Here is an 8305-nt window from a genome sequence, read left to right on the forward strand (position 1 = left end):
TTGTTTTTTTCCCTACCATGGCATGCAAAACAGAAAAACACGCAGGTGTGTGTAAAATATGCATATGTATGAGTGTACGCATGTATGTTATTAGGTCATCCTAATTCATATACGAATGGATAATAATAATCATATCAAAAAAATATTCATAATAGCTAGCATGATAATACATCATTAATGCACAAAGAAAAATAAGTAATTAAATAAATTACTTTTTTTGCATCCAAGTTCCAAATACTTTTCACTTTCCTGATTAGCATTAATATAACATTATAATACTATTTTTACATGAGAAAAAAAGAAAACGCACACGCGTGTATCTGTGTGTAAAATATTTATAGATGGTTTATATAATGGTTTTTAATGCAAGCAACCCTTTAGTTCTGAAGATTTTAGTAGGGCTTTTTATTAATGACTGAGATGTATGACAGTTCCAATTGCTGGATTCCATCACATATAGGTGTTTCTGGATATGGGAGGGCGGAGCTACTGGCAAAGAATTCTACAGCTGAATTGCTACTAAGAAGGTATCTCATTTTCTGTAATAATAGTTTACCTAGCATTAAGAATTTGATTTATAGTAATTACCACAAACTTTGGAATAGGTATTTGGAAATAAGATGAGAGAAGTAAAAAATGTTATTTCTTTTAGGAGGTATAACATGAGGCTCTGAAAATGGGAGACTACTCATTGTCGTCTCCGCATTGTTCACGAGATTGACACAAATTTCTGATGACTGGTCAACACCAGTCCTATTGTGACGACTGTCTGATACCTCTGACATTAGGGCATATATTACACCGAATGCCTCTCTTCTAGCTCCTTAAGAAATACATGTATGTTTGAAACTTGAGGCAGGGAGGCAGGTTTATAATTTCGAAGCTTCTCAGGAAGAATTGTGTATTTTAGGCTTATTTCAGAAAATGAATGGTAAAATGAAGATTAATTTTTTTTTTCTCTTTATATAAAGCAAATTATATCGGTTTCAATGACCTTCAATGACAGAATGCCAAAGAACTCTAAATCAATCAATCAATCACCTGTCATGCTGATTTACCTACATAAAACAAGATTAAGCATTTTAAGATGATGTAACAATATATATAAATCACAAAACTGAATGGCCAATGTATATAATGAAACTTGTGAGTATGAAATTCTTTCATTCTCTAAGTTGTTTTATTGTTTTCTTATAGTTCATTACAGTTAATTTGGGCTGTTTCTAATATTTCATAAAAACATCAACTTCATTGACCTGTTACTCGTATACATTGGCTTCTAGAGTCTAGGACATGTGAGCTTAGATGAAAGAATACAAGAATTCTAATTACAACATATTTAAACATGAAATACTGGAGTTTAGTTCATTTTATTTTATTCCTGATATTATATATGTGCAAACTGTATATTTAACCTTTACAGTACACGATTGCCTTGTTGCAGTTAAAAAAGTTTGGACTTCAGTTTACTTAGCAAGCTTAGGCTAAATCTCAAGTAACTTCTGTGTCTTGTGGGACCGTAAATCTGACTAAAGAAGAGGTATCTTACACAAGTCTTGGAAACCGATCACACAATAAGAGACTTGCTATACTGTAAATTGTAATGAACTATACTATGTCTTCCAAAATTGGATTCAGGCATACAATCCTAATATTTCATATGTACCCAACTCAAATTTAAACAATATTACTATATTATTTTATTATAGAAACATAAAGCAGTTAAAAAAGTATATAAGTAAAAAAAAAATCCAGTTTTTTAGATTAGAAATCTGTTCTAATATATCTCCCATAATTAAAAAGGGACCTATAAATATATTGGATTATGTAAACAGAAAACAGCTAGAAACATGAAAAAGGCCCTGTTTTTTTTTACATCAAAATCAAGGCCCGTGCAGGAGAGTGCATATTTCCTGGGTATGTACACATACAACCCTGAGGAACCAGATTTATTTTAGAGGCAAACATTGTTTTTCAGATACAATGATTAGAGAATTGAGAATGCTGACTTCAGTTAAATTTCAATTGGGAAATAATAGATGATTGTATATCAAAGTTACTGATCAGGGATTTAGAACGTTTGTAGATATCTTTTTCCTCGAACCAAAGATAATTTATTGTATGAATATATCTACAAAATCTTTTCTACAATATCAATTGTCTTAAGGTCAGCAAACAAATGCAATAACAAATCAAAAGATATTAGTTTTCATATATAATTTTATTGATACACGTTCATATATGAAAAATACGATTCTATAATGTATGGGTTTCACACACTCTTTGACACTTTAATGGTATTTTCTTATTTTTTATGTGTATATATATATATATATATATATGTGTGTGTGTGTATGTATGTATGTATATATATATATATATATATGTGTGTGTGTGTATGTATATATATATATATATATATATGTTGGTATCCCTCTCACTGATATCAGAACATGTTGAAGCGAGCCTTCACATGAATCACTCTTAAATTTTTTTTTACATTCTTGCTCTGAACCTCTTGCATTTAAACACGATATATGCTGAAATAAGGTTCATTATATTCTACTTGCTTCTCAATTAGAGTCTAATATCCCACTTGGAAATTGGTGACATCTGAGAGTGCAGCCCCCTCTGTCTTCCACCTCATTTCTGTATCTTCCTTTTAAATGATACTTCCCTCCGACCCTGACTCTTTTATAAATACCACACCCTTGAAACTGCTGCCCTTCACCTGTACAGAGGTAATGTTCTGGTTTTAGCACATCAAAGTTCAGTTTTGCATTAGGGTTATGATTTGCTCCAGCACCAAAGCAGAATATGTCTTCATGTCAATCCCAAAGGAAACTTTCCTGCAAATATAAAATTAGCCTCCTGTAGCTGTACTCTCCCTTTCAGCACCTGTTGGAGGATCAAAAGGCTTTACTCCCTCCAAGGGCTATGGTCAATATTAATCACTTTTAATGTGCAGCAGATGTTCTCCTCAGAAGGGGAATATACTTTTTGACCTTTGTTTACAACACCCAACAGAACCTGTATGCCAAGCTATGTTTACAACACCCAACAGAACCTGTATGCCAAGCTATACCCGATGTCAATATTTTGCCCATGAAGGACCAAAGTCAATGCCCTTACGGGTAGCCACTTCACCAGGTTCAAGACCTATATACATGCCTCCACTCATATAAGAGATGGACAACTCTTCAATATCGGCCAGAGCGGATGTAAATGTGGTAGGACACAGATATGTCCCATATGATGTGACGGAGCAGCGACAAAGCCACCCACCATCGCCATGCGACAACACTAACTCAAACCCCAACTAACGACCTCTACAGCCACTTACTGACGCTCATCCTCCGCATTTATAGTAATACCACTCCAGATTCAGGGCTGCTGCAAAGAAATGTATGGCTCTTAGTAAACAAAAACCGAAAAAAAAAGAAAATCTGTAATTAGGCCATGGCTTGTAAGGGTAGCATCACTGTCACTTATCTTTTCTCTTTACTTGATGCAGGTATGAGCGTGCTATCTTTGGTAGACGCGGGTGCTTGCCGTTCTCTTCTACCAAAACCATTCTCCAGGAAACGACATATTTGGTATGCGCCTGCTAAAATTCACCTTGCAGCTGCCAACAGACCTTCTTTCCCCACCCATGGGTATGTGACCATCATATTATCGTTTGGAAGCGCCAAATATTATTTGAAGTTTTTCATAATTGATATCACATTGCCAATGCTTAGTACAGATTAAATGTCATATTTCCTCCTCTTGCATGTTGTAACTCAACGACGGTTTGTTAACATAGGGTCTTACTCGTCAGCATATGATCAACCAGCCTGCTCTACCCTTATTCTCCCCATTTGCGCCCTAAGGATGCATAAGCCTACCATATCATGTTATACCATGAAGTCTTCTGTCCAAAACTTCATCAGATGCCCACGGTTCTCGCTAAAGAGTTAGTTGTCTGGTACAGAATTGTTTGGCAACCACTAGAATAAAACTTTTACCGATATAGGGGATGTGAGCCCTTGCCAAAAAGCCTCAAGTTCCTGGTTGTCCCCCTTCACATCATCCCAGAGAAAGATATCTCAATGCATTTGTGTGGAGATTATAGGCATCTGAAGATGAAAATAGAATCAGATGGCTAACCCTTCCTAAAAATCACCAATGCGACCTCCTACTTGCACAAAGCAGAGGTTTTCTTTACGCTGAACCTCCTGAAGGAGTATTCCCAGGTGTCCATGAACCTATAAGATATCCCTAAGACCGACATCATCATCCCATTCGGTACACACACCTTCAATGACTCCTGGTTCGGCCTTCATAAGGCTGTGGTTACTGTTTAATGACTCATGGAGGGCATCTTGGAGGAGCTGCCCAGCTTTGTATATTACGTAAACGACATACATGTGTTCTATTCTTCCAAACAGGAACACCTCCTAAACCAACTCATCATGCTTGACCGCCTCCTGCAGAACAGCCATGTAGTACGGTACGACGAGTTTACCTTTGGTGACATTGAAGTATCATCCTCGTTAAACACAGCATTTATTACCATATCAAGACAATGGGGACCACACAGTTCACCAGAGTCCGGTGTCTGATACAGGGTTCTTTGGCAACTACTAGAATAGAACTTTTACCATTATAGAAGAAGTGGGCCTTAGCCATAAAGCCTCAAGTTCCTGGTTGTCACCCTTACACATCGTCCCAAAAAAAGATGTCTCTATGAGTTTGTGTGGAGATTATAGGCATCCGAGAGGAAAACAGAATCAGAGGGCTAACTCCTCCCAAACATCGCTGATGTGACCTCCTACTTGCACAAAGCGGAGGTTATCTTCTCGCTCAACCTCCTGAAGATGTATTGTCAGGTGTCCATGAGCCCATAAGATTTTACTTAGACTGACATCGTCATACCATTTCGTATATACACCCTCAATAACTCACGGTTCAGCCATAATAAAGCTGTGGTTACATTCAAATGACTCATGGAGGGCCTCTTACAAGAGCTACCCTTCTTTTCATATTACGTGAACGACATACATGAGTTCTCTTCTTTCAAACAGGAACACCTCCAAAACCAACTCATCATGCAGGATCGCCTACAGCAGAGCAACCTTGTAGAATGGTACGACAAGTGTACCTTTGGTGACTTTGAAGTATCCTTCTTTGGGAACTAGATCACTCCTGAAGGAGGTGACCCCTCCGTGTGAAGGAGGCAGTTGATAAGAAAGTTCCCCTCGACCTAGCACTGCAAGAATTGTTAGGCATGAACAAATATTATCACTATCTCTTGTCAGCCATCACTGCCACCCTTGCTCCCTTCTTTGCCTCCCTGAACAGCAAGCCAAAAAGACCTGAAGTTGGCTCTCCTTCAAGAAGTAGCCAACTGCAACACAAATAATACCCTGTCAACTGCTGCTGCTCTCCATTTTCTCCTGCCACATGCATTTTTTCTTCTTTCCACTAATGTCAGCGATGTTTCTGAATACGTAGTACTCAACCAGGTGGTCAAAGGCAGACAACACCCATCTGCCTTCTTTAGTAAAATACTGTCCAGGGCAGAATCTAGCTACTCTACATTTGACAGTGAATCGCTGGTAGTGCGTTTGGGTATCCGTCACTTTTAACACTTTTTAGAAGGTACGCCCTTCTTAATTCGTACTGCTTGCATTTCTCTGGTGCATATATTAACTCAACAGTCCAATGCCTTGTCTGCCTGTTAATGCTGACATCTCTCTGCTGTGGTTGAATACAATTAAGCCTCTCAACACGTCCTTAGGAAAGTTAATCCTGTTGGCCGTGTCCTAAAAAAAACCTCTTTTTGGCCATTCACCTGTGATTTCATTATAACGCATTGTCAAAAGACCAATGAAAAGATCCAAAGTACCAAGCATGTAGGATATTCTGCATGCCCCTTCATTTGGAAGTCATTGCCCTTGACATCTCCAATGTGAACGTTTTCTGTGACGTCAGCACTGTTAAACCACAATCATGGATACCTGCTTTAATATACCAACAGGTGTTTGATATCTTATCAAATCTTTTGCGCTGATCTATGGTAAAGTAACTGAAGAAAAAGATAATTCTACACTGCATTGCTAATGATATTAAGGATTGGTTCCATGCCTGTACGTATTGCTAAATTTCAAAAGTACATTGACACACAGATGCAGGATTGGGGATTTTTCTAAAACTCAATTTTTTATTACCCACATTCTCTATGATGTACTAGGTCCCCTACAAGCATCATATAGATATATCTGAATACAGTCTCTGACCGCTCCACTTTTTGCCCTAAAACCCTTCCCATTGAAACTACAACTCCAGAATAATTTACATCTGCCTTGCTCTGAGGGTGGATGGTGAGATCTTGTATTCCTGAGCCTACCAATTCCAACTATCAATTATGGATATCAGTAGCGAATCTCCTGGGCATAGTCCTACAAGACACAACGGCTTATAACCCTACTCCAGTGGAGTAGTTGAACATTTTCATCGCACCCTCAAAATAGCTTGGATGGTATATAGCAACCTAATTGTCATCCCTGCCAATCTATTTTCCGTCCTCATCCTTCCCCCATAATCTCCCACAGCTACATCACATTGTGGGATAATTTAGTCCCGATCGCCAGACTTACAAGCCAAAAGCTAATCAGCACATATTGACAGATATGTACTCTGTAACCGATGATTTTTCTGTGTAACAACACTAGCAAGTCGTCACTAACTCCTTACATGGGCACTTCCCTCGTAATTCATTGTAATCCGAAGGCCTTCTTAATTATTATCGGTCGCAAAAAAGACTGGGTCTCCGTTAATAGCCTAAAACCTACATATAACCTGCCATATGACCGACCTATCATATGCCTCTCTAGAGCAGGGCACCTTATTTCACATGCATGTTTATTTGGGGTGGGGGTGGGAGATAAGTACCCAAATGTTCCACACAATCTCGTACAATGTAGCAGTTTATATATATATATATATATATATATATATCCCGCTCTCCCCCCACCGCCCAGTTACCTCACCAATAACAAAGACTGTTTAAGCTTGCCTTTATATGCATAAGTATGTTTGAATTTGTGTGACATTCTTGCTAAGAGCCTCTTTCATATAAATGCATTATCTCTTAAAATAAAGTTAGTATTTTTCGCCTTTCCTCTCTGTTGAATGCTGATTTTTTTTCTTCTTATTCAAACATTAGCTTAAAATGATCTCTCATAAATATTGCTACTAATTTTGAAGAGAAATATTTACATTAAGCTATAAATTGTATCATGAAAGTAGTTTACAGAAAAAAAGTTAGAATAAAGAGCCTCAGAGATGTTGTTATTAATGGTTACCACAAAATAATTTTATTTGAAGAGTGAATTTGAAGAAATTTCAAAGCTGGTATTTTTTGGGTTTTCAGTTAGAGCATAAATATAAACAGTAATTGAGTGGATTCACAAATATTCCCTATTACACTTTTGTACCAACAGTTATATTTATATTATTTAGAAGGAGCTTTCTAATACGATTCTATATCCTAAATCATTTAAAACTGTGAATTTCTATTTTTAAATGAAATTTATATTAATGTTAACCCTACAATTATTACACATATCAATAAAATTATGTTTATGTGACATATAATATTTTTTTTAATATTATCATAATTGATTCTATCTGATATAAACGTAAATTCACATAAGTTTCACTCTTTATATTCCTACATATTCCGTAGGAATTTCACTTGATATTAAAAATAAATCACAAAATTTTGTTACTATATTACAGATGGTTTTCACTGTATTTGTGTTTACTCATGTGAGCACTTATTATAAGATAAATAGGATTCATATGTTTAAGTTACGTAATGTATGCAAATGATTGGGGTTCTCTTATTGTCCTTCTTTTACTCATATATTGTAATTTACTACTCAATAATGAACACGGTATATAAACTTTTACATGTTACGTGTCACGTTACGATATGCGTAAGATAGACTGGCCTAAATGAATGTGCATACTGATTAATATAATTTCCAAAATTTAAATTTTTATACATAATAAGCTGAGACATACTAAAAGTGACGTGTGTTCAATTTGCATTGTTAGGAAGAAACTTGTAGCCTTTCAGTAATATATTAAGTAATATACTTCATGAAAATTCCTAAATTATAGAATTCGGGTGTTTTGGAATAATAATAATAATAATAATAATAATAATAATAATAATAATAATAATAATAATAATAATAATAATAATAATAATAATAATAATAATACATGTTTGCTTACAACCATATTATAACAC

This window comes from Palaemon carinicauda, chromosome 10 (assembly GCF_036898095.1).
Source record: "Palaemon carinicauda isolate YSFRI2023 chromosome 10, ASM3689809v2, whole genome shotgun sequence".
In the NCBI taxonomy this organism is placed as follows: Eukaryota; Metazoa; Arthropoda; class Malacostraca; order Decapoda; family Palaemonidae; genus Palaemon; species Palaemon carinicauda.